At 34.7% G+C, this 27,907-nt stretch overlaps 1 long non-coding RNA gene and 1 pseudogene across 2 annotated transcripts; one reads left to right on the forward strand and one right to left on the reverse strand.

The window, feature by feature from the left end:
- Positions 1-603: 603 nt before the first annotated feature.
- LOC143596321 (uncharacterized) lies at positions 604-2,717 on the reverse strand. Its single transcript, XR_013146687.1, has 3 exons — positions 2,063-2,717; positions 1,720-1,920; positions 604-921 (listed from the first exon to the last, which is right to left on the reverse strand). It is a non-coding gene; the product is annotated as an uncharacterized LOC143596321 (long non-coding RNA).
- Positions 2,718-22,562: 19,845 nt separating this feature from the next.
- Positions 22,563-25,766, forward strand: LOC143596322 (prefoldin subunit 3-like; annotated as a pseudogene). Its single transcript, XR_013146688.1, has 6 exons — positions 22,563-22,723; positions 22,854-22,911; positions 23,010-23,081; positions 23,850-23,969; positions 24,224-24,367; positions 25,470-25,766. The product of XR_013146688.1 is annotated as a prefoldin subunit 3-like (transcript).
- The last annotated feature ends 2,141 nt before the right edge of the window (positions 25,767-27,907 follow it).

A 27,907-nucleotide genomic window follows, 5' to 3' on the forward strand; every position in this document is an offset into this window, starting at 1 on the left:
CTTAACGAATTATTAAATCTAAAATTTTATATTACGAGGTTAATACTAAGTTTGAATATTATAACGTTTATGGAGTTTGGATGTTAACGATATATTTTATTTTGACAAACGAATACATTAACGAATTTTAAAGTTTAACGGACAAAAATGTGTATACAATACATATATATAAGTTAAACTAGTTTTAAACGAATTTGTCGGGTCTGAGATTTATAACGTTTATGAATTATGATATTTTAGCTTGAAGATAGCTATGTTAGCGTATTATAAAGTTTAACAAAATAATAGTTTTTTAATATAATATTAGTCGGGTTTCTAACGAAAACTTAACGGAAACGAAAGTAGGGTTTTTAGGTGAAAAGTAATAAATATAAATTATAACTAATGCTATTTAACTTATAGTTTTTATTTGATTTGTTATAATTTTTAATAATTTATTTTGGTTTTTAAATAAAAAGAAAAGTATGTTAAAAAATAAAATATAAAACTGCCTTGACCCGGATTCGAACCCGGGTCCTTGTGGCCAAACCAAAGTGACTCAACCACTAGACCAAATTGTTATTTGATTATAACTAGGATTTTCACCCACGCGCTGCAGCGGAGCATGCTTTCTACATGAACAAAAAGCAAAGTGTTGGTGACAATCAATTCTAGAAGTAGTTGTAATGTGATGACTCATGAAATCCTATGTGTATCATCTTTGTCCATGAAATCTTTATGGATCTGCAACAACTTGTTTTGTGTATATTGAGATATAAAACACAAACATAGAATGTATTAGCATGGCATCCATGTTCGCCACCATTTTTTTCATACCACAACCGTTCTCTGTAGCTGGTGTTGAATCAAATTACTCGTCGAACGTGTTTCAGCGTACTGCGAAAGATGGCATCGTTTATGTGTTATGTACCATGGCACACCCTGTATTATAAAAAACGTTGTAGTCACATAGTACGTATAAAACAATTGTTGCTGCTAAACTAAATTATACCCCTATCACAACCGGCCCGTTCCATTTTTGTTATCAATGATAAACAGATCATCGTTTTTTTTGCCTTATGTCACCATACAAAATGAATCGAGTTGACTTATCAAACATATTTCCACAAATTGATAAAATTAAATGAAAATCATAGTCAAAATATATGTATTCCTTAATGGCTCAACCAAAAAGCATACCAAAATTTCTATCATTACCTGAATGTGTTTGACATGTAACCAAATTGAAGTACTAAAGCCTAAAACCCATGTACCAAATAAAATGTTTATCACTTTATATGGTCACTAAGTAAAATCTAAAACACACCCCATAACAATTTTTAGCACCAACTTATATTAATGTGTTTAAATCGTCGAACCAACACTCGTGAGTGTTTAAAATGCCCTGGCCCTTATAATGATTAATCCCAAATTATTTACTGTTTTTCAGCCCCAAACCTACCGATAAAGTCAGTCAGTCTTTAATACTTAAACGAACACCACCGATTAACCCATCTGTGAATTGTGGTTCAGTTTTGTAAAAGTTTCCTTTCAAAGTCAAAATTTGGAGTTTTTTTTTGTTTTGTTTAATTTCCCTAGGGGAGTTGCATATACAACACCCTTCCAATATACCATAAAATAGTATCCAAAATGGAAACACTTTAGACTGTTTTAGAACATAAAAAAAACTAATTAATTGTTGCATGCAGAAGTTAAGAAAAAAACAGGTCTAGTCGATACCTGCATTGTGTCATGTAACATCCTGCTTGAAAGGATGCCAATTTTGAAATATTAAGTTTACCTTGCCACAATGAACTTAATTCCTCAATTCCCAATGTTGAGGTGAAAATTTCTGTATGTACAATGTACACATCTTGAAAGGTTTTTGTGCCACCTCAATAATCCTTTTCATCTTAATTATGTTATTATTTGCGGGAAAACCTTCATAGAAAAAAAAACTAATTAATTGTCGCAAATTTAGAAGATATTAAAATAGGCTAAAGTTACATTTATCAGTTTCTTCATTTTAGAACAAAAAAAAAAAGAAAAAAAAATATACGACATTAAGATAAAGAAAACTTACATTTATTAGTTCCTTGCTTACCCCTGACCTTCCAAGATACTATAAAAACAATTTTGTCATGATGCGATATTGCTTCTTTCAGCGGAGTACAAAGATCTGCCTGTTCATGTTGTTGCACGTGCACTTGACAAAATCTTACTTCTTGCACATGCTTCTATTAATTGCCACTGTCAACCATCTATTTATTCGCACCTAAACCCGCTTTACATTTCAACCTACTCTTCATGACTCCAATCGGGCTTTTAGTAGCGGGTATTCTGCTAATGGCTTATTTACCTCAAGGTAGCAATGGAGTTTTGATTGATGCTCATTATATAGTAACTGCAAAAATCTAACAAATGTATCAATAAAGTTATAACCCTACACATTTATAGTTACAACATTACAAATAAGTAGTGCAACGAATTAATCCATACCTAGATATGTTGTGCAACTTGAGAACTCGAACCAATAGTAGCTGAATCCAGGCCCATTAACCCTCCTTGTGAATAACAACATCGAATTATCAACAATGAAAAGCAAACTTGACAACAGAAAAAAATTGGCCGTGACATTAATCATTACAGTTATTACACAATGGGCATCATTGAGTGTGCATTAAAAAGGATAAAGTATGATCTATACCTCCGGAGCTAAAGACAATTGCATGTGCGTGCGCGGGGTAATATGACGATTCCACATGAGTAACCCTCCTTCCATTGATAATTTCGTCGTCTCTGTTGGTGAGTCTGAAAAAATATCGTCGGATAAGAACCGCTGCTTCAGTTAGGATTAGAGAGACTGGATATGTGAAGATCAAGGAGGACACGTAACAAGTGGAAACCATATAAAGTTTATCTCAAACATAGCCGGAATGATCGCCGGAAAACAAACTTTGAAGATCAAAACGGAATATTTAGAGAGTGTTTTAGATTAAGATGAAGGTTGGTACGAGTTTAGTTGATGTTTTGCATCGTATTTATAATGCTAATTGGAGCGTATTATGTTTAATGATTGTTAATTGAGTTTTAAAGTTATTCCAGCCGTTTCGCGACGGTTACGGGTTAATTAATCTTATATGACGAGTTATTAACGCGAATTAACGGGTCAATAAGAGTCTTTGGTCAAAGTCTAAGGTAAAAAAACATTTAATTGGATTAAACGAGTTAAAATGAAGTTTAACGGCTTGTCGGAACCGTTTTCCAGTCGCCGGAGATGGCGCCGGAAAAACTTGGGGGTCTGCTGCATATTTATTATTATTATTGTTGTTGTTGTTATTATTATTATTATTTGAATTTAATTTACGCTTTCACCCCTTGTACTTTCACAATTCTTTTAATCTTAATTAAACTATAATTACAACTTGAACCTTGAACTTTTGAATGTGATAAAAATGATATAAAAGTTTATATGCTTTAGTTTATTTTCATATTATACCCGGATAGTTCGAGACTCGTTTAAGAAAGCATGTTTGAACTTGGAGTTTCGTTATTGAATCATACGAAATGGAAAAAGAACGAATAGTGACTATTAAACGCGATAATTGTTATTAAATAAATGAACGATTATTATATATGTAATATAGGAATAATATGAATACATCGAAACATCAAATCAAGTCGGTTAACGAACATTATAAAAAAATAATACATAAGGCGAAACTTGAAATATTTATAAATAAAAACCGAAATTCAAAAACGGGTCGGATTTTCGGGTTTGAAAAGTAACGAATGTTACACTCCAAACAACCGCGGGTCACACTCGCTAACCAACTCTGCTCGCTTCGAGCAAAACAATGGTGGATCAATTCCGGATTTCACTTGTTACGAGAAAGGATTTGGTGGGTCAAACCCGTTTTGCCCGGATCATGTAAAAACTCCGGGAAAAGCTACGGCGGGTCAATACCGCCTCCTGCGAACTTTGTGTAAATTCCGGTGGTTCAACTTCTATTACCGCAGACTTTAAATCTGGTCACTGCGGACCGTGCACACTTTTACGCTTCGGCATGCCAAATATAAATTCAAAGAGTTAACTGAAAGTTTTGACGGTTTAAAACACTTAACAGGTAACCTAAACAATCCTGCATGCACATTTCGATGTGCTGAATCAGTCACCTTGGCTGTGAGTTCCGATGCGCATGGAAGGCCAGCAAAACTCATCCTCAGAGAGTTCAAACTCAGATACCGCAAGTCACTAGCTGTGGATCAAAATCCGGCCACCGCGGGTTCAAACGGATCAACTCCGACAACCGAGAGCTATATACACGCCTAAGAACACTAAACACCTCGGACCCTTTAGGCCGGCGGATCAAAACCAATCGCCAATGGCAAAGACCGCGGGTCCTTACTGCGCGCGGGCATGTCAATACTTGCTACAGCAGGCTTCATTCGTACTCCGGAGGGACAACCGCGGGTCAAGTAAAATCTCTTGCGGGACAACCACGAGTCAAATACACACTACCGCATGCGCATTCTGCGTGCCACCCTGCCATCGCAGTTGTATGAGGGGCCAACACCAGTTTCCAATGACCACATGCATCCTTGCCATTGACTTCAAACTTGCAAACTTAAGCAGAGGGTTCATTCTTTGCTACGGTGCCTCCATAAAGTTGGAAGTTTTCCGGCTATTAAACAACGGAGAGGGTGAACCTCCAAGTTATTACTCAAAGCTTCTTAAAGTGAAAATTCAACACTTTTAAAATGAAGGGGAATTATTTCTTAAGTTTCAAAACACCCCTCAACTTTTGAATAATGTTTATTATTATCATAACAAAAGCAATGGGTTTGATTTACTTGCATTCTATCCTCTTGCCTTACAAAGGTTGACATCAACTATAAAGAACATCTCGCGTAAGAGGCGCGAAACCTTGCGGTAAAACCGAGGAACGCACGCGGTAGAGCCTTAAATTTTCTCGACATCTTCTAAGTGACGTAAGTTTCTTGGCAATTTTTTCTTAACTTTTTAGTATACGTGTGTGTGTATATATTACGTATATATGGGTATGCAAATAAACCATTATAAAACGCGCGGATGCTCAAGTCATGTCTTGACACAATTTCGATTTTTATTAATAAACTTATATTACATACTTGTTTATGAAATTAAATGGACGATGTCATAGACGTTACTAATAAACGTGTGTATTACTAAATCTTTGGGACGATTATTAGTAAAAAATGACTATGAACAATTATTTAATCTCATTTTTATAACGTTATCTTGAAACAACAAGTATCATTTTTATGCATGATATAAAAAATTGTTTATACTCGTCCACACATGTGATTGAAACACTATTAACAAGTTTATTATTACAAGTTCAAAGCTACTAACATTATTTAGCAGCAATGAACTGAGGGACTATCATGGTATATCAACACTACATTAGCGCGATGGAAGACACGCCAAAATCAAAGAATGAGAACCTTATAATACACCAATATGGCCACACACCAAATTTATGACCTGCGTGTCATCTTTGGATGGAAGACGTCCAAATACTAGGTTGGGCACACCTCATAATTCGCCCGAGGATGGGAACCTTATAATACACCCACATGGCCAAGCTAAAGGCTAATGCCAACGCTAATGCTAAAGGCTAATGCCAACGCTAACGCTAACGCTAACGCCAACGCTAATGCCAATGCCAATGCCAATGCTAAAGCTAATGCTAATGCTAATGCTAAGCTCCATCCACCGCGGATCAACTTTGGCCACGCGCCGAATTAATGACTTGCGTGTCATCTTGTGATAAAAAGGCCCGCGTGCCAAAATCGCCATCATGATTTAAAGCCTCTTACAACCCGAAGCAAAGTAGACACACATGCAAAATGTCATAATAGAAAGCATTGGGTAAAAAAAGCACTACTCCTCACTCTTGAGCATTCCTCAAAAGTCCAGCACTCCATCTAACCGCTTGCACGCCCAGGAGAAGCACTGGACTGGGGGGATTTGTAGGTGTAGGGTACATCAAACCCGGTATGACATTTTATTTATTACACTATTATTATTGTCTACTAATTAGGCCCATTGGGCTGGGTATTTGTGGAGGTTACCCCTAACAGGGCCTGACCCAATAAAGGTTAGGGTTTCATGATGGTAGCCATGAAGTTCCTATATAAGGAGTCTTCATCATTCATTTGAAGAACCTTCTCTTGGACCCTTGGCTCCCAACATATTTTTGTGTCTGTAAACAAGAGGAAATTCTTAGCAGTCACCTCCACTCCCCTACTTTTCTATGGCAGATCTCGAGCAACCGTAGAAAAAGACGGAGTCGTGGTTTGTTCATCTCGAAGACCGGGGAACTTGGACTTGGGTCCGACCCGGATCCATTCTATGTTTCTTCAGATACCATAGTACGTCGATACCTCATAGGTGTTACCGAAATCATTGTCTTGTTATAATAACAGTTCATAGTTGATGTATATTGCAGCTTACAAAAGAACATGTGCAACTGTCCCTTAGCAAACGGTTTCAACTGTACGTGAAGACCCTTGTTAATTTAAAATATCAAGATTGATTGAATTCTATCGAGCCTTACAAACAATCGGAATAAGCTTGACTATGGCTCACCATCTCAAATGTCGATCAAAAGTACAAAGTTCAACAAATCAAAACATAACATGTATGATTAGACATTTAAGTTACCATTTCCATTCTATTTGTCTCAGGAACCATATGTGCAACGTGTTTCGGCTCCATTAAAAACTCGAACAAGTTAGCTGCATAAACAACAATAATATGACAAACCATAAAAGAATATAGAATGAAAAAACTTGATGACAGTGGCATGCTCCAATTTCTTCTGTAATGCTATACTTTCCGGTCTTTGGCTTAGAAAAATTCAACCAATTTCTAAATAAATGTCAATTTGGCTTCATGTCTTGTAAATAAAATAACATTTAAAAAGTTGAATTTACAAACTATGTCGCGTGAATTTACCATAATTGCGGAATCGTCATTAGGTAAACCGTCAACAAAATTATTCATCTTCTAAATTGTATTTTATTCAAATAACACGCTGGTCAATTGTCTAAAATAACCTTCACATTTATGTAGTGACCGCTTATAATGTATGCTCTTCATTCACTTTCTTGTAAGGATTTAAAGACTTGAAATTGGAACCACGGATGCACTTCTTGTGCTCATGGCCCATTTAGTGTTTGTTTGGGTTTTTTTGCACTAAAATTAAGAGAACCAAATAATGTTTGGATTAAACATTGCGTCACTGATTGCATGTGTCCCTATATATTTGTTCTTTTATATTCTAATTTTGTTTTGATAATCTTAATGTATTATTATGATATTTAAAAGAGGATTATTAGCTATAAGAATTGGTTACATGTCAAGTTAAAAAAAATCAAATTTAGTAAAATGGGAACCTGGTAGACAACACATGGAACAGCTGCAATGCTGCATATAAATGTCTTATGTAGAAAACTGATTTTTGATGCCATCTGAATTCTGATGTTTTATGGGATCAAATTTGTTTCCTAATTTCATTCACACAAACTTTATTACCAATATATGTAACAGAGAAATTCCATACATGATTGAGGTGGTGGAATTTCGACGCCAGTGATGCATTCAATTCCAAATAACATTTTATAAATAAAAAACAAACCTCGTTAAGCCAAAAAGACAAATCCACCTTGTTGATTGCATCTTTAAAGTCTTAAGTCCGATCTTTGAAGTTAGACATTTCTTAACATCCTGTTTTTGTAACTTCCGAAACAATAAAATATGTAGCAGGTTAATAACTTAAAATGCATCTAACAAAAAAATCTCATAATTTAAAGACCAATTTGGAGCAAACGAATTAGGACACATGCATGAGTGAACCTAATATGTGTTTTCTTTAATTTATACTTATCCAAATTATAATTAGTACGTACTATAATATATCTTACGTTGGTATAACTAAACCAATGCAATCGCGAATCACACACTCTAACAATACCACCAAAGTAAAAGCAATTAGCTAAAAATTAGGAAACCCTGAGCCAGTAGAGTTCAATCAAGCTGAAGTAGAGATTATGTATCGTTTTTGCTAGAAATTGACTGAATGTGGCCTCCATATAATCCCTTCCAAGCCTTATGGTGTCATAATCGCCAACATTTCCTTCTTTCCTTAATCGCCATGGATTCTCTTTCTTTTGCGTCGTGAAGAATCCTCATAACTCAGATGAAGACAGTGATCAGCCCCAAAAGACAACTTCCGTCGCCTAGGGTTCCTAAATTGAACCCGAAGACAGTTAATCGTAGCCACAAAAAGGTCGAACAACCATGGACAGTATTCTCAGGCGAAGGCTAGCGGCGAAGATGGACTGTCATGGTGGTATTTTTATCCCCGTATTACGAAGGTTGTTTTATATTATTTGTTCTAATATTTATTCATTTTTTGCATTATATTTTTTTATTGTATGAAAGTTAATAATATATTTATGGTTTGATGATTAATTGTTTGACAAATAAGTGAGATGTTATAACCCGGTTTAAATGCTATATGGTTTTGACGAGACCCAAAACCCGTTTATTTCTTTTACTATAAAATTGGCTTTTTTAGTTATAAATAGTATTTATGAAAGTTAATAATATACTTATGATTTGATGAGACCCAAGACCCGTTTATTTTTTTACTATCAAATTGGTTTTTTAGTTTAAATAATATATATATATTTATATATATTTTAAAATAAATAAGATATTAATTTTTAGTATAACCTATTTTATAGGATATTTGCATCAATAATTTGGTGAGAATAATTTTTAATTAAATGAGATGTTATAACCCGTTTAAGGAATATCTGGGTTTGGTAAGACTCATACCCATGAATTCGGGTCAAATGCATGAGAAGCCTCCATTTAAAAATCAAGCAAATCTGATGACTCCAAAATAAGGGGGAGCGACCACATCGCGACACATAAGTTTTTTTATGTTTTCGTTTATATATATATATTATATATAGAGAGAGAGAGAGAGTCGTGAGACTTCATCAAAGCATAAGGTACAACTTGCAATGCGTAAGAAAGTTGCAAATTGTATTGTTTTCTTTTTTCTTTCTTTCTTTCTTTCTTTCGTTTTCTTTATATGTCCTCAAGAACACTCTGACATAACAATTTCAAGCACCATAATGATGAAATTTAAGCTCGGCAGACCATCTAACAACATTATTATTTTTTTAACAAACTTTTCACTTAAAATCCACCTAAACTTGTACTTGTAAGGATTTGAACTCACCATCTCACTTTTGAACAGTGTTGTAAAAATTGTGTCTAGGCGGCGATTAATCGCTCATCGGAGCTTCCCCACCCCCGGATTTCACCAATCGTTAACACTAGGTGGAGATGGTCAAAATCAGTCAGAAGTCGGCCAAATCGGTCCAAAATTAAACCAAAATTAAGTCAAAACTGGATCATAATAGGTCAACATTGAACCAAATCAAGCAAGTAGATTCAATGCTTACCTCAATTCAAACCAAAATCAAACCAATTAGGGGCTAAGGCTTCTAGCTAGTCCGTCTGATGAAGATTAAGCCATGAAGGGTAAGAACACAAGATGATTGCATACATTTGGTCCAACTTCACATAATTTACGTTATTTAAGTTTGGGTATTAGTACATTTTACCAATTCAATTATTACTAATGTTTACATTTTGTTCCCAAACTAGTATATATATATATATATACACACACACTAGTGGAAACCCGCGCGATGCCACGGCGACGATAGTTTGCAGCGATACTCGTTTCTTATTACTTTATCAATTCCCTTGTGATATATTGTTCTCATCAACAAGAAGGAACCAACGGGATGGTTCAATTATGTTTTTTTGTTTGCTTCATATTTGGAAAGTACAACGCATTTAACTTGGGAGTACTAAACGGACTAACTACACAATAAAAACCACAACACAATGAAAAGTAACTACTGAACTACTAAAATTCTGAAACGCGGAAGCGTGGTCAACATTTGACTGAAAGGACATTGCTAATGCTATCACTAAATTTTGGAATTCAAAAAAAAAATGAAAAAATAACATGGCATTCTTCTGGTGCCTTACTTTGCCTCAATAATTTATCTCAAAAAATGATTGTATAAATTTACTTTTTATGCATAAAGTAGTTACAAAACATAGAAAAAGAAAACACAAATTAACTAATTACAACAATCACCTAAATTCATAAACACGAAGTACTGCTCCAACGGGTACTCTATTTGTAATGCACTACTCTTGAACTAACCTCTATAACGCCTGCAATATTCACTTGAATTGACTTACTAAACCATAATATCGGCCCATTGGCGAAGCTCGATGTGAAGAACAGTATCTCCAATGTTTGACCAAGTTGACCATGTTCATCTGTATAAAGAATTAAAGAATCACGTCTGTTGGTAAAGTTGCTCTATCAACAAAATGTAGAGCCGCTTGTGTTGCATCCGCTTTGACATCGGCCCAATCTGTAAAACACTTGCACAGGTTCCCAAATTTTATGGCAGTCAAACTTCAACTTGCAGCAAGCAGAATTCTAGGTTTTCTAGGAGCACTACTCACTTGCATTGCCTCCAGTAAGTCAAAACAGATAAACTAAAACAACGAACAACAAAAATGGATTATAAACAGTTCAAATTTATGTCCTGAGTTTTTCAACTCTGATTGAACATATTAGACCATTTATTGAAAAAATGCGTAGGCAAATTTAGATATTTAGCCCACGCTTTTCCAAAAGTATTCAACAGGAAATTCAAGTGGTTGAACAGCAAAATTTACGGCTAGCAGTTACTATACAATATACACCACAAGTTTTCCATGTGACCAGAATTGACAAATCCTAAATTACACGTTAGTAAATTAGTCCAAAAAAACACCGTTTAAATAAAAACATATATTTTACAAAACATCTAATTTTAATGAAGTGACAGGTTAAAAGAGCAACAAGTTACGCTGCAACCCTAATAAAAATTTAATATTCATTACCTATGAACAGTAATCCGATCACAAGATTGAAGCTTGCAAAAGATTATTAGCTAAAGAGAATCCAAAAGACCCTAATTAAAAATTTAATATCAATTTCTCTACCTATGAACAATAATCCTATCACAAAACTAAAACTTGCAAAAATCATATCTCATAGATGATGCAAACTAAACATTATACAAACAACGATACAAATATTAGTAGAATAGTTACCAGTATATCATGCATTTCTAACTTTTCTAGTCTTCATCTAATTCTTTCACATTGAAATAAAATATGTGTTTTGTAATTTTGATCCAAGGCGACCTAAACAGGTTGTGAAACACATATCTGGTTGTCATAAAATGTAAACATAGGTATATGCTGATAAATTTACAATTAAATTTTCTGTTAAATTTTCTTTTATATCATTCCAGCTTGAAAGTTTGTCGTTGAATAAAATTGGTCAAAACTATTAAATTTAATCCCAAAAATATTGAATTTGGTTCGACGTTTTTTTTTTATTTCACGAAAAAAGTAAATGAATGAACACGAACATGCCATTGTTCATGTTCGTTCGGTTCGTTTACAGGCCTACTGAAATTATAAAGCATACCGATTTATACATACCAGTTTATACATGCATCAACATTATATATTATATTAAAGCATAATATAAATGAAAAACATTATAAATACATCAACTATACATACCAATTTTCTATCCAAATTTGTACATTGCAACCAACATGTTTCAGCTTATTGGCACTAATCAATTAATCACAACCTGTTCCACATAAAAAGAAAATTGAATGTATATCTCAATCATCTTAATTCTTATTAATACTAAACAAGTGGTTAACCAAATATACCTGTCATATATGCATTCTGCGAGAAGAGGTGGGGCTTTGTGGTAAGATGATTCAAGAGTTCTTCCCGAATACAGTCTTCACCAACACTCCTCGGTCACAATCCTAGATTTTCTCACCATGCTCATCCTTAACATAAAACACCAATCCACCTATTAAACTACATATAGGGGAAGATATTAGATACTGGATACAAATAAAAACAACCAAAACTGCTTACCACACTAAAATTGATGTCGCTAAATTGCAAGGTTGCAAAAGTCGCTAGGCGGACCCTAGGCGGTCGACTGGGGAGTTGGGAGTACTCGGCCTTAGTCGGAGAGTACTCGGGGATGGCTCACCGAGAACTCGGCCTAGGCGGGGATTACTAGGGGATTACTCGTTGAGTACTCGGCGCCTAGGCGAGATTTTTACAACCATGCTAAATTGATTATCATTTTTATCTAGTAAGAAAAAAAAATGTTTGATGATTAGTAACTGAAGTTATATAAATTTAACGTATGTAAATAATAAGTTTGACCTTAAAGTCAAAACGTACCATTTGTGTTAGGTAGCCATCGAAAGAATAGAATTACACCTTTGTGGCTGCAACTCGGTTCCTGTTAAATTACCAATTAACTAACCATGGTTAGTTTACTTTTCACCATATTTCACTTTTGCTAAATCATAGCTAGAAACTTAAATTTGTTTATAATTAATCAAAAATCGATAGAGATTTACAGTTCGTTAGATTGATTGATCAGATTCGAGAAGATTAAATAACAATGCTCAAAATTCAGCTCATTTTATTATAATTGGATGAATTAAATTCATACTTAATGAAAAACTTTTGAATTATTAGGGCGTTCGATCGTGAATTGTAAACCTAAATAGCATTACCTTTGAGTGGCAATCTGTTGTGTCCCTCTAGGTAAGAAAATAAGGGACTTCAATGATGAATGAACGGAAACCAAAGCAAACAAAATGGTGAATTTGATCTCATTTTTCACAGATTCACTTCAAAACAACCTGTCAAATTATGAAACATCACAATTGATTCGTCGAACAAGAAAAAACCATGTGAAATTCGTATTAAACAAACCTCCAAACTTGCAGTTCGTATGAAGAGCAGAAATATGCAGCTCAAAGCCTCAAAGCTGCATCCACTTCCACAGTTTGTTTATATAATCAATCTGCAGTATAAATACAAAATTAGCTAAAAGCAAAAATAGATCAAGAATATAGTTCTCATAATAACTACAATCTGATTGAGCTATGGATATTTTGCAATCAACAAAAACAAAACAATCATCTTCGAGTCACCAAACAAAACAGGTCATTGATTTTAGATCAAGAAACCATGTTGAACTACATGGTTTCAAGACCATGTACAACTGATTAACGTAGAATAAACATACTAATATGAAACGATTTCTATCATAATCAAACTAATGCTCTAGGATCTAATTTAAACGATTTCTAACAAAACAACCATACCTGATAATGTCTCTAGTTGCTAGGGTTCGACTCAAAGAACAACCGTGGTTCGATGAAAACCCTGGGAATCGTAAAGTGAAAGAAGGAGAAGTTGTGTGGCTAGGGTTATTCACAAACCAAATGTTGAATTAGGGCTTCAATATGTATTAGTGGATTGTAAAATAACTCTTAAATTTAAATTTAAGAGTTTTTGTTCTTACCAAAGTCAAAAGTAATTAATCCAAAGTCAAAAGTAAAACGAGTTTAAAAAATATTCATCCAAACCCAGGCAGTATAAAAAGTTTAGCCTCTCATAATTAAGAACAGAGAAAAAACAAAACAAACAAATCGTCTCATCAAATAATAATAATAATAATATGTATATAGATATGACCTGCTGCTTATATTATTTCCTTTTGTTTGTTGACACCACAAGCTGCCGCAAACCTCTGTTCACTCTTCGTTTATTTATTTTTTAAGTTCAGTACCAAGTGGGGCGGACCCCTCCTTGCGTGACCAATCCGCCGACCTCCCTAAACCTGAATTGATATTCCTTTTTTATATCTCACCACTTTTCTGTTGTAACCGACTCCAAAGCCCAAGAAGGCACAAATAATAACTTGAACTTTTAATTAATTAATTAATTAGCAGCCCATGTTCAATTCTCTTTTGATTCCATTCACGTCGACCCTCTATTCTTGTTTCACCACAGCCCAAATAGACATAGCAATATCTTTATTACTTCTCTTGTTTTAAGGGCATCCCACATTCTTTAAATATTAATTTGTAAACATGTAGCCCTCGTAGGTTCTCTGTTAAAAACAAAGTCAAGTAAACATAAATATTTTATCTTTTATGTGGTGATGAATGATTTTTTAATCAGATTTTTTTAACAATTTACTTATCAATTATTTAAATTAGCATAAATATATGATATTCAATTTTCAATAACTCTTCATTTTTGTTCATTTTAGCTCGTTGTCTCATAAAAGCATTAAAATCCATATATGAGTCAAATAAGAGTAATATTTAATAAAAACTAATTCAAAACTAGTTAAAAGTTTAGGGAATATTTATATAATATTAGTATATTTTAGACCACATCAATACCTTTAATTGTTCATCGGTCTATCGATTTTATCTTAAACTTAGTCGCTGGAAAAGTGTAAAGTCGCCGGAAAAGGTTTGATAGCCATATGAGGGTTTCTAGATTGTAACATCCCGAAATTTCTAAGAATAATATTATATATATTATTTATGTATGAAAGGGAACGTTTACTTGAGTTGGTAGAGAAATGGTAAAATAACAAAGATGGTTCAAGTGGGCTAGTTAGATGGAATTAAATATGGACCAAGAAGGAAAGATGAGCCTTAGGTCCATTGGCTTAAGGGAGTATAAATACCCCTTAAACCCTAATCCTTTCCATTATCATCTCTACACCATAGCCTACACCTTGGAAAACACACACAAACCTTATCCTATAACCCCAGCCAAGATCCGAAGACGAGAACTCGAGCTTGTTAGTGCTAGATCGTCGTGACGAACCAAAGCAACATCAAAGACCAGCTCGTGTTCGTAGTTCGACTCGTTTACGGTACGTTTATATCAAGAACTTGTTCTTTAAGGTTCGGATTTAGTCTAGAAATCATAGATCTGTGTTAGTATGGTAAAAACGAATCCACCAAAGCTAAACTTACTGAAATTGATTACAGTTTGATAGGTTAATTGTTAGTATGAAGAAACCCGTATGTAGATGCATTAATCGCACCCTTTAAATGTAAATGTTTGGCCGATTTGATGGTTGGGGTTTGTAGGCGCTGATCAGACGATTTTGTTGATACCAAAATCGTGATATTTTGTTAAGAAACGAAGGTTTAATTGCAGATCTAAGATCTGTTGACTATTTGCTGTTCTTGACGATTTTGACTTTGACCCTTGAGTCAAAGTCTGGATAAGAACTATGGATGATTCGTTATGGGTGATTCTTTAGCTAGTTCGTTATGGGAGCTTAGCGAATCAGAGGGTGATTCGTTAGCTAGTTCGTTATGGGAGCTTAGCGAATCAGAGGGTGATTCGTTAGCTAGTTCGTTATGGGAGCTTAGCGAATCAGAGGGTGATTCGTTAGCTAGTTCGTTATGGGAGCTTAGCGAATCAGAGGGTGATTCGTTAGCTAGTTCGTTATGGGAGCTTAGCGAATCAGAGGGTGATTCGTTAGCTAGTTCGTTATGGGAACTTAGCGAATCGGAGGGTGATTCTTTAGCTGATTCACATAAGGAAGCCTAACGAACTAGGCTTGATTCTTTATCCGATTCGTTAAGGGAAAAGGGTAACGAATTACCCTTGATTCATTAAGACCATTCGTTAACAGAGATAACGAATTAGAAAGTCCAATTCGCTAAGACCAAAGTAACGAACTAGAAGTTTAGCATAATGACATAATGGTCCCTGTACTTAGAAAGGAATGAGATAACTACATAGTAGCCCTTGGACTTTGATAATTTATGAAAGATTCCCTTAAAGGATTAACGAGTAACGATTAACTAACCGGGTAATGATTCAATGAAGTAAAATCGGCTTAGACACGTAAGACTAATTAAGTAGTAATGAGAATGGCTAGAGTAGTATTTGATATTAAATTATTAAACAGTTAGACGCGCACAGCTCGAGAAGGAATAACCAGTAGCAGAAGAAGTAACCAAGTTCAGGTGAGTTTCTAGCCCCATTCCTTGTTATGTTTTCGGGGTTGTGTGCATACTCGATGTGTTGTTAATACATTTATCCTAAGTGATAAGTGTATGCCATATGTGATATATGTGATAGATATGAATGATTGCTTGTCGGTACGCGAACGATCTTCGGATATTGCGCGTACTGTCAGGTTAAAAATAAAGGTACGAATATTATATATCGAAGATGTATGAACATTAAAAATGAACACTTGTCGGGGCGTGAACGATCTTCGGATATTGCACGTATCGACAAGGGGTATGGTTGTTAAATGAATGATGTAAAGAACGCCTAGAGTGTTCTTATGCTATAATGTAATTATTGTATATGTGAAGTATGTGTATACAGGTACACTAATGGTATGTGAGTCATACGTTCGACATAGTAAGTTAGGATGGCGAATCCCTCTAACTTCTGTTGGACATAGACTTGGCAGGTGATGGCGTAGTTAAGGACTGCGGGCCTTATACGTGATGTAGATGATAGATGTAAACGTAGATAGGGACGGTGGGCCTTATACGTGTTATAGGAGATAGACGCCAACGTAGATAAGGACTGCGGACCTTATACGTAATGTAGATAGGCGTCAGCACAGGAAAGGACTGTGGACCTTATACGTGCTATATTTGTGTTGTGGTAGCATAGAGGAAGACTGCGGACTTCGTACGTGCAATGGTTATAGGTGATAGACGCCAACGTAGATAAGGACTGCGAACCTTATACGTATTGTAGATAGGCATCAGCACAGGAAAGGACTGTGGACCTTATACATGCTATATTTGTGTTAGCATAGGGGAGGACTGCGGACTTCGTACGTGCTATGGTTTAGGTTGCAACATAGGGAAGGACTGAGGACCTTGTAAATGTTGTCAATATAGGATGGTACAGGGAAGGACTGCGTACCTTGCACGTACCATAACTGGTGAACATAGGTAAGGACTGCGGACCTTTTACGTGTTTACGACCTTGAGTACAGGTATAGACGATGGACTATGAACGTACTCTCGGTAGACTGAGGTTAGTGATTGTAGATATGTATGTATGCATGGTAGTAGGGTTACGGATTAAGTATGGATATGTATCTTCGGATATGTATGTGTGTGTATGTATTGTATGGCGTCCGATTAACTATAACTCACTCAGCGTAGCTGACTTTTAGTATGCACGCAGGTGAGTAGAATGAGACAGCTAGCTTGAGCGGGCACATGGTGGGCGAATAGGAGACTGACATCTGAAGACTCAAGATGTTTTAATGTTAATTGACGTTTATTTTGAAAGACAAGAATGTTTAATTAAGGCAAGTTTTGGATTGCTGTAATTTTTTATGAAAGTTTTTATATTCCGCGAAAGTTTTAATTACTCTGATTTGTAAGAACTGTGTTTATGAGTAAATCCGACGCTAAAGTAGGGCTACCGGGTTCGGGGCCTTACATAGATGGTTCATGCGAACTTAGAGAGAGAAGGGATGTGAGAGGGCTGGTGGTTCATGTGTTTTCGGAGACTGGAAAGCGGTTGTTGGAGATGAGTAGAATAGTAAAGTGGTAAAGATTGAATTGAAAATGAAAAAAAAAATGTGTGTATAAAATTGTACTTTATATTTTGATTTTTCATAGGTTTCACCGTCTCTTTATTATTTCTTTCATTTTCCGTTTTTCTTTTCTCTATAAAATTGCACAAAGAGTGGAAGAGAAAATATGTTTTTAACTCTTTGTTATTGTAGTTTATGTAATCTGTATAACTCTTTACCGCTTTACACATAAATGAAAGAATTATCATTTAATATATATATCACAGAAGATAACATATGTTTCGTTTTTAAGACTATATTTACCACAAAATGATAACATATGTAAAACAATTAAACATGTAGATTTAATTTCTGTTATAACATATGTTATATGTAAAAAATCATTTTTTTTAAATACGACAACCTTCTTTAAAATCGTTGTAACATATGTTACTAAAGCATATGTATAGTAGTATTTTAACATAATTCATTGTTTAAAAACATATGTATAGTATTATTTTAGCATATGTATTATAATTTTAAAATATATAATAGTTTTTGAAATTTTATGTGAGCTAATAAATTTACAATCCATTCTAAAAGAGAAAAAATCAAAATCAAATTAATAAACAAATAGAAAAGAAAACTAAAAACATATGTATACCCCGTTTCAAATATTTCTATAAAAATCATATGTGTACCCGTCTTCTCTAATCTCTAGTCACTCTAAAAAATCCCAAAAAACGAGCCTGCCACCGTCTTCCCGGTCGCCACCTAAATTTTTTCACTGCTACTATGAAGTTGAAGACTTCATCAGTCTCTTCGGTCACCGACGCCAACCGCTTCTTCATTTTGGCTAATAAAATGATTCAATTAATAATTTTAAAATATTAGTGAACAAAATTTTCGATATATATTTTAATTAATAATTAAAAATTTTAATGTTATTGTATGTAGGACTTAATTAAATGAAAAAGAGAATGAAAGAAGTTAGTAATGTACTTTAAATATAAAAAAATATTAAAATAAAGTACACCGTAACATTGAAACCAGAGAAAAGTTTAAAAGCATACTTTGAAAAGTCAAAAGATGTATAGAAAGGTGATGTGACATGAGTATGGTTCTTATACTATTCCCATATGACGAAAATCACATTCTTTAAGATACATAGAATATTTGATTTGATATTAACCCACATTGTATTTTGTATTTTCTTTAAAATATACAATAAAATAACATAACACAAAAACAAATGAACGCACTTTAAAAATGATTGAAATCTTTTAGACAATTTTTCATACTTGTCACTAATAACTTTATAACATAAATATCACTAATAATCTTATTTATGTCATACATGTCACTAACATCTTATTTATGTAATACATTAAACCTTGAAGGAGACATATGTAATTCTAAATTTAATTGTCCATTAAGACTCTGAATCTTGAAAATTTACAAAAACATATTTCAAATACCAAAAAAAACTTAATAGATAAATAAACAAGAGCAAAAGGTAGCATCCACCCCGTCATGATAAATAAATTATATCATATATAATGATAAATTTGAAAGAGGAAACATAACAATATAAAAGGGAACAATGAAAAATACAATAATATAAAAGAAAACAAGGAAAATAAGTTATTGTGATATGTGAAAAAGAACAAAAGAAAAGGTCAAACTTGCATGCTATAGCACATGCTTCACTTTTGTTTCATTCTTTAGTTCTTTCTTGCCATATGTTTATGTTCCTATTTTCCGATTTGTTTTCGGCATCTTTGAACACCTCGACAATCACCGAATGACCATCGACATGTTTCTGCCTCACAGATCTGTCTCTGACTTTTCACTGTACCAAACGGCCATCGACATGGCGCTTCGGCTGACATAAGGTTGACAACGGGCCGCCATAGTTAAGGTCTAAATCAGCCTCTGATACTTGGAGTTAGAGTCATCAGCGTTGTGTGTGATGGGCAAGCTATGGCCGGTGATGAATGATTTGGTTTTTGTTTGAAGAGCGATGGTAAAAAGATCTAGATTTGTTATTTATTTTGCTTTGGGTTTTGGGAGAGAAAGAAAGATAAAAGTAGGATGTAAGGTGGAACCTTCATGGCACATCATCTGGCTTTGGGAGAGAAATGAAAATAAAGGTGATGGTGTAAGACATAGGTTGAATACGTTGAAAGGACATTATTGTAAATTTACCAAACTACCCTTTGATTAAAAAAGATTAAATCTACAAAGGACATACGTGGCACATCTAGAACCACATAATTGAGTTTCCAGGGTTTCGCACTGGAGTGGGTTTTCAGAATATACTTTGCATATATATATATATATATTAGAGAGAGAGAGAAAATGATTCAAATAAAAAAATTGTTTTGTGAGAAGTATGAGAATGCTTTAAAATAAAGTACACAACCTGAATAGGACACTATAACATGTAAATAGGAAACTATACAACTTTTAGAAACTACCAATCTCAACCACTAGATCCTAGATCCAATGATGTACAACTATTCTTATGTTTCTCACAAAACTATAGTTTTTTACATTAACCCTACCATATATATATATATAGGGATGGGATCTAGAGAGAACTCCTCTTAAAGAGTGTAAGGCCCCGTTACCGGTGCCTCACTTTTGACGTTGGATTTACTTATAAACACAGTTCCAAATATCAGAGTTAATTAAAACTTTACACGGAATATAAAACTTTCATAACACTACAATAATAATTCATAACTTGTCTTAAAACATTCTTGTCTTTCAACATTAAAACATTAAACATAAAACAACTTGTGTCTTCAGATGCCAGACTCTTATTCTTCCACCATGGGTCCCGCTCAAGCCAGCAGTCTCATCCTACTCACCTGCGTGCATACTAAAAGTCAGCTACGCTGAGTGAATCTAGTTAATCACATATCATACAATACATACATTTACCTTCAATTATGCATCCGCATAATAATTACTTTACTAATTTACTTTCATCTCATAACTTCATACATACATTCATAATTTATTACTTTCATACTTTATAATTACTGTCATTTCTATCTAAGACATTATTAGGGTCTGATCCCTTTCTTTTCTATCTCAGATATTATTAGGGTCTGATCCCTCTTTCCTTTGTCTATCTAAGATATTATTAGGGTCTGATCCCTTTCTTGTCTATCTTAGATATTGGTAGGGTCTGATCCTGTAACACCCCGGCTAAAGCGGAAACACCTGAGTGTGACGTACAGATTTCCCAAAACACACGTGACACTATTAAGTGACAATATTATCATTAATTCATTCCAAAGCATCAAGTACACAAGTTATTTCAAATGAACAAACACAAGGGAAAAGGAACAAAACAAACATCTTCTTGTTTATTATCTAGATAACCTAACTTCTAGTATCCTCTTCATTTCATCCTCTAATGAAAGTACCTGTAGCATATATATAAAATAAAGTCAACTAATTGAATAGTTGGTGAGTTCACACATGTAACAACCCAGCTACCACCGCACCATAATATTGTCCGCTTTGGCCGGGACGTACCACCATCACCTCACGGATTTGCTTTTGGTTGCCCAGGTGGTCACCCATTCTCATACTTCTCCCACCTGAGCACGCTTAACTGTGGAATTCTCCACTCATCCACTACCATTAAGCGCCCAAAACGCGTTATCATGGGGAATGTATCCACCTCCTTATGAAGAAGGCTTAGTTCTCCTTCCCAACCGATGTGGGATGTCACAATCCACCCCCCTTAGGGGTCCAACGTCCTCGCGGGACCTGGCACCACCGGTCCGGCCCTGGCTTTGATACCATTTGTAACAACCCAGCTACCACCGCACCATAATATTGTCCGCTTTGGTCGGGACGTACCACCATCACCTCACGGATTTGCTTTTGGTTGCCCAGGTGGTCACCCATCCTCATACTTCTCCCACCTGAGCACGCTTAACTGTGGAATTCTCCACTCATCCGCTACCATTAAGCGCCCAAAACGCGTTATCATGGGGAAGATATCCACCTCCTTATGAAGAAGGCTTAGTTCTCCTTCCCAACCGATGTGGGATGTCACAGAAAGGGAGTGAAATTAGGGATTAATGGAGTTACACCTTCACTTCTCGCACTTCTCGCTGTAAAAAAACTTCCGAAATGATCCAATATATATATATATATATATTGTCATGAAGCCAACAACTGAACTAATTATATTAGTTTCTTAAATAGCAATAAAAAAAAGGTCAAAGTGATACAAATTATTAGTTTACATGAATTAAACCACTACACATACACTATCATATGAAGAGTGTTCACATTTAAAACCAAATCTTTTTTGTAAACAACCTTCATGTGTACTTGAACCACATCATTCACATGAATCCTTAAAATGAGATATCTTGCTCATAGCGAACAGGTAGGAATCTAATACATTAGTCAAATCAGACGCATTAGGAACAAAAATCACAATATATAAACACAATTTAAAGTAACAAACAGATTAAACATCATATCAGTTAGCCAATAATTAAAAAAAATCAAACCTTTAAACCCAAAAAAGATTAAAACATAAATAGATTAATAGGAATCGATTAAATGTCAAATCTGTTAACAGTTAATATAAAATATCATGCAGTTTAACCCTAAATCTAATAGTAGTGAATCAGCTTTATGTTCTTCACAAAAATCTATTAAACACTAAAATATAAATCATAGTTGATAATTGAAAACGATGAACATATTTGATGTTGTTTGGATTATGAAACCGACAAATTATGAAGAACCGGTTGTAGATGAGGCGAAGAATCTGGTTACAAACGATGAGGAGCGTTATGATTTTTGAACGAAGCATGTGTCTTTTAAAGAAAATGATGTTTCTTTATTAGATTTAGAAAATGTTTTTTTTTGTTTTTAAAGAAACAAATTAAAATAGTTAAAAAAATACCATAAATTTTGTATCCTCCTCCTCCTCCTCGAAGAAAAGAAAAGAAAAGAAAGAAAATGGCTACAGCAACAGCAACAGCATCGACGGCGTAGATGGAGGGTGAAGTGGTGAAGGAACGGAGGGGAATACCGGCGGCGTCGTTTGTGAAAGACGTGGAAGCTTATTTGAATCAATTAGGGCTTGATGTCAACTCTGCTTTAGCCTTCCTACAAGAAAGGTCATTTTAATTATTATTCACTCATCATTTCTAATTTATAATAATGACATCAGATCCGCATTAGGGTTTGTCAATTATATTTTGTACCTATTTCTTTAAAACTTTGAATTTATAATGATTGTATGTGCAGGCTTCAGCAATACAAAGTGGTTGAGATGAAACTTCTTGCTCAACAGAGGGATCTTCAGGTACTATCATTTCTATACTTTATTTTAAAATTAATAACCTTTTCTTTTCTTTTCTTTTATGATATAGCATAACAATATGTTTATATTTTTCTTACCAGGCCAAGATTCCAGATATTGAGAAGTGCTTAGACGTTGTTGCCACTTTACAAGCTAAGAAGGAAAGTGACGAGGTTCGTATTATTATACTTGCCAGTCTAATCAGTTTGTGCTCACTGCCTTGCTTGTTAGTGGATTTCACTTCTAAATATTGGTTTTGAGTTTTGACTCGTCAATAAGAGTTAAGATTTTATGACTATATGTGTATTGGTTTGTGCTATTAACCTTAGTTATAAAATGCCCTCGCTTCTTGCGCCTAGCCCATTTTCCAGGCCATGCCCAATATATGCGCATCTAGTTCCTAGTCCTCGCTTCTTGATCTTGAAGTTGACGACACCTGGGCCTCTAGGTCTATGCTCCTTGAGTGCGCCTAGCTCCTTTGATAACTATGCTATTAACAGTTTGACATATAATTAGCCATGTACATTGTACACTACCAAGCAAGATTAGGTTCCCCGTAATGGGGCGGAAATTTGCCAAAAATGGGGCGATAATTGAAGAAAACACCGCCCCCTTGGGCGATAAGTGGGGCGACAAGTGGGGGGGCGATGAATATTTGTCGCCGGATTTATGTTTTGTGTTTATTATTATTTATATGTGTGTGTGTGATATATATATATATATATATGTACGTATATATGCGGGGCTACAACACCATTGCACCCCTAAAACAAAAACTCACTCTTTGCTGACTGGACGCCACATGGCGCAAGTCGCCCCATTTTTTAGCCCATCCACTACACATAACCTTATGGACCTTGTGATATGCTGGTAAAAACTCATTTTACTTGTATTTGTGTGATATTGGAAACATTATATGCGGGCCCTGTTTTTCTTTACAGACATTACTTACAGATTTTGAGGTATCTGAAGGCATCGATGCTCGGGCCCGGATCGATAATACAGATTTTGTATGCTTATGGTTAGGAGCAAACGTAATGCTCGAGTATTCATGTGAAGAGGTACATCTTCTGTTTTGGATTATCTTTATAGGTGAAAAGATGGGCGGGCTGGGAAATGGGTTAAAATGGCCGGTCCTTGTTGACCCATAACCACGTTTTGTTGAATATTCAAAAATAGGTAATATATCAAATATGACCTAAAAAACTAGACTTTCAGCTACACATTGGAATTTTGGTTGCTTTTGCTATGTTTTTGAACTTTTATCTGTCTGACCTGTTGGAGATGAAGCTGACCCGGATTTACTTATATGTAGGCCACTACTCTGCTACAGAACAATCTGGAAAATGAAAAAGCCAGTTTAGAAGTACTAGTTGCTGATCTACAGTTCTTGAGAGATCAAGTTACCACTTTAATTAAATATATTTATTTGTTAAATTGAAGCCGTTTTATATCGCAAGTTAGATGCTACCTTTTGTTCGATAAAAAATAAAGAATACATACGAATTTTTTCAATAGTAAATTTTGTACTTACCTAACTCAAAACTTGGTTTAAAAATGCGCGTCTGATCTGTGAGACGATGAGGAAAGCGCCCCAGTGGCTTGAGGTGGTGCTAGGAGCATGGGTCGGTTTTCGTTTTTTTCTGTTTTTAAGTTTTTACTATGAGTTCAGTTTGTTTCGGGTTTTTCAGTTTTGTTATTTGGGCTTGAAAGGTTCGGGTCGGAAAAAATGGCACAATATAATGAATTTGAGCTTAACTTTTTCAATTAATATTTAATCGATTTTACACATTTGAATCTAAAATTTTCGGGTAGGACATTTTCTTTTTAAGTTACTAAAAGTCGGTTTCTTCTGCTCTGTTACAATCCGTTCGGTTTGTTTTTTTGGTTGATAGCAAAACCGAATTGAAAATTGGCTTTAAAAAGATAATCAAACCAAACTTGTCGGTTTTGAGTTTTCGATTCAGTGTGTTTTTGGTTTTTGTTGATAACAAAACCGAAACTGAACTGAACTGAACTGAACTGAAAAATTAGTTAAAAAAAAAGCAAATTATTGGTTTTGTATCGGGCTCAGTTATTGCGGTTCCATTTTGGCTAAATCGAAACAGTAACCAAACTGAACTGAACCGACCAATCGGTTTTAAAAAAAGTAATAAAACCAAACTGACGGCTTTTATTGGGTTCAGTTATTCAGGTTATGGGTTGGTTATCTCAGTTTCATACACACTCATTGGCGCGCCTCTTGTACTTTGGGTGAAAATTGGGGTTTGTAGGAGACTAATATGTAAAATCAGCCAAGGGGGTTGAAGAAATTATGAAATGATTGCTTTATAAAAAGGTTGATATGTAAAACAGATGAAAAGACAACTTAACGCCTAACATACGTGAGGTGCGCGTTTCGGTCTTTAGAGCCTAAACACTTAATTCTTTTAAACCAGGATCAAAAGATTATATATGCATGCAGGCACACACACTCTTTACTTATTATTCCACCACTTTTGTATTGGTCATATATAAGTCCAATCTTGCTATCTGTATTTTTAAATTACTTTTGTAATTAGGTTACGATTGCTCGGGTCTACAATTGGGATGTCCATCAAAGAAGAGTTATACAGACGTCTTCACAAGATTCATGAGAAAAAAACAAATACAAAGAGGTGTGCAAACTTGCTTTTGAGGTTGTTATCAATTTAGTTAAACTTTTCCCCTTAAACTTTCTGCAGTATTTATGAATTTTGATATCATTTCTGCTTATTGGTTTGTTGCTATGTACCCATTGTGTAACATTAATGTATACCATAGAGTTTGTTTGTTGGGCTGAACGTTTAATCTTCGTTATCGAATGGTATTTTCAGACATTTTACTATCTTAACGTCGCAAGTCAAAACGAGTTCAACTTTTAGACTCTAAGTTCGTGCCAAACTAGTCGGGTCGAGTTTGGTTGGGCTGGCAACATGTTGTCTACTGTTTTGTAAATAATTGATGTAAACATTATAAACATTTGAATCACGCTACACCTTTGAACGAAAATGCAAGACAATTAAGATGTTTCTTTAGTTTTTATCCGTTCAGAGTGTCAATTTATAAATCGAAAAAAGGCAAAACGTAAGTGCTGTGGACACGCTGGTGTAACAGATGGCAAAGGGAACCGACGGTCGTCATGCTTCCTTTTAATGGATTTCATATCGAGCAACTTCCATAAGATATACTTTGATGAACCAAATTGCACTTCTTTTTGCCCTATGTTTTGAAAAATGCTTAAACGAAGATAAAGCTTGTAAGTTGTAACTATAAAACTAGAATAAATAAATAAAAAGGATAAGAAAAAAACATGAAACTGTAGTGTTATAATTTTAGCACTATTATAACAAGTTTTGATTATGAGATTAAAGAAACTTTTAAGATGGTAATAATAATACATCAAATGTGAAATATTGGGATGCCTTTTACAGTTTTACTCTTACATTTACCTACTATATATATATATATATACTACAACGCTCAACTATTTGGGGGACATGGTCATTAAATTGAGGTTGAAAATGTGCACATCAGCAAGGGTGTATTACACTCAAGATCTTTGATGAAATATAATACTCCCCCTTCGATGACATTTTTCAAACTTCGTAGCCTTGAGGTACTACCTCATTAAAAACCTTGCTAAATAAAACCCAGTGAGAAAAACTTTAGCTAAGGTGAAAAAAGTGCAGTATATAGCTCCCCCTCAAGTTGTATGTCATTACATTTTTTGTACGTGTCTCATGCCAATATCATGAACGTGTTTTCGAAATGTTGCTGCGGGAAGTGCTTTTGTGAAAAGATCAGCTAGGTGTTACGACATGGTTGATTAAATAAGCATCATTAAACTTTTGATATCAATGAAATGTATATAGCTTCTAGGGTCATATGGTAACCCGAAACTTAACCGAAAACCCGAACTTTCCAAAAATGAACTTTATCGAAACCCGACAAATTAACCAAGGTAACTAAAACTCCCGGAAGCTGAATTATATACCTAAACACAAAAGGTCAATCTTATTAAGTTATTTAAGTACAAACTTCCCATAAAAGGAAACTTTACTCATCAAGAAACAAATGCGTTGGAAAACACTTAGAATTAACTAGTACACAATACCAATAGTGAATTTTACATTGTTCTTCGATAACTTATTGTTGATTAATATATATATTAGGCGTACTTGGTGATTTCTAGCCTAGTTCAAGCTCATTGATTATCTTTCATATACATATTGCATACAGACTAAGGTGTGTTTCGTGCTGCCCTTTTTACTTCAACTTTTTTTGGCTGGATACATGTTGGTTTTACTTATAGTGTGATATTTATCAAAAGGTGTTTTACTGCAAAATTTTGTCCCAACTTTTACACAATCATTAGCCCAAGGGAATCGGCCGGAGGCTTGTATGGGTAGTACTTTTTGGGAGACCCCCACGCACAGTGACCCTATGTTGGGTAAACCACACTGAGATCTGCGGATCGTTGCGGCATATAACCAACGTGTTTGATTATTGCTTTTAGCAGGGTGATAATCCGGGACGGTTTAACTTCTAGTATGAGTTGGGGATACTTATTCTAGTTGCAGGTTTGATTGTGGACTTGATTGATGTGCACCATGCTTTATACTTACATACACGCAAACTTGCGCGCTTTTATAAATGAACTATTTTATGTGTATGTGAGCTAAACTCATGAACTCACCAACTTTTAGTTGACACTTTTAGCATGTATTTATGTACTATGGGGATAACAATATGGATTAGCTTTGTAATAAGAATGCTTAAGGATAGAGGCGTATGCCGAACATGAATAATAAAGATTAGACGCCAAGAAGATTAGTAGAACCAACCACGAGATTGTAGCAGTGTCAGAGAAGAGATAGTTGTGTAGTTACACCTTGTCATAAATACTTAGTTCAAACGTTGTAACTTCTTTTTATCAATAATATTCCGCTGCTTACACTTGGTACCAATTTGTCATTGA

This window comes from Bidens hawaiensis, unplaced genomic scaffold, assembly GCF_021521415.1.
Source record: "Bidens hawaiensis isolate Kalapana, Puna unplaced genomic scaffold, B.hawaiensis_p1.1 tig00046233_1, whole genome shotgun sequence".
NCBI classification, from domain to species: Eukaryota; Viridiplantae; Streptophyta; class Magnoliopsida; order Asterales; family Asteraceae; genus Bidens; species Bidens hawaiensis.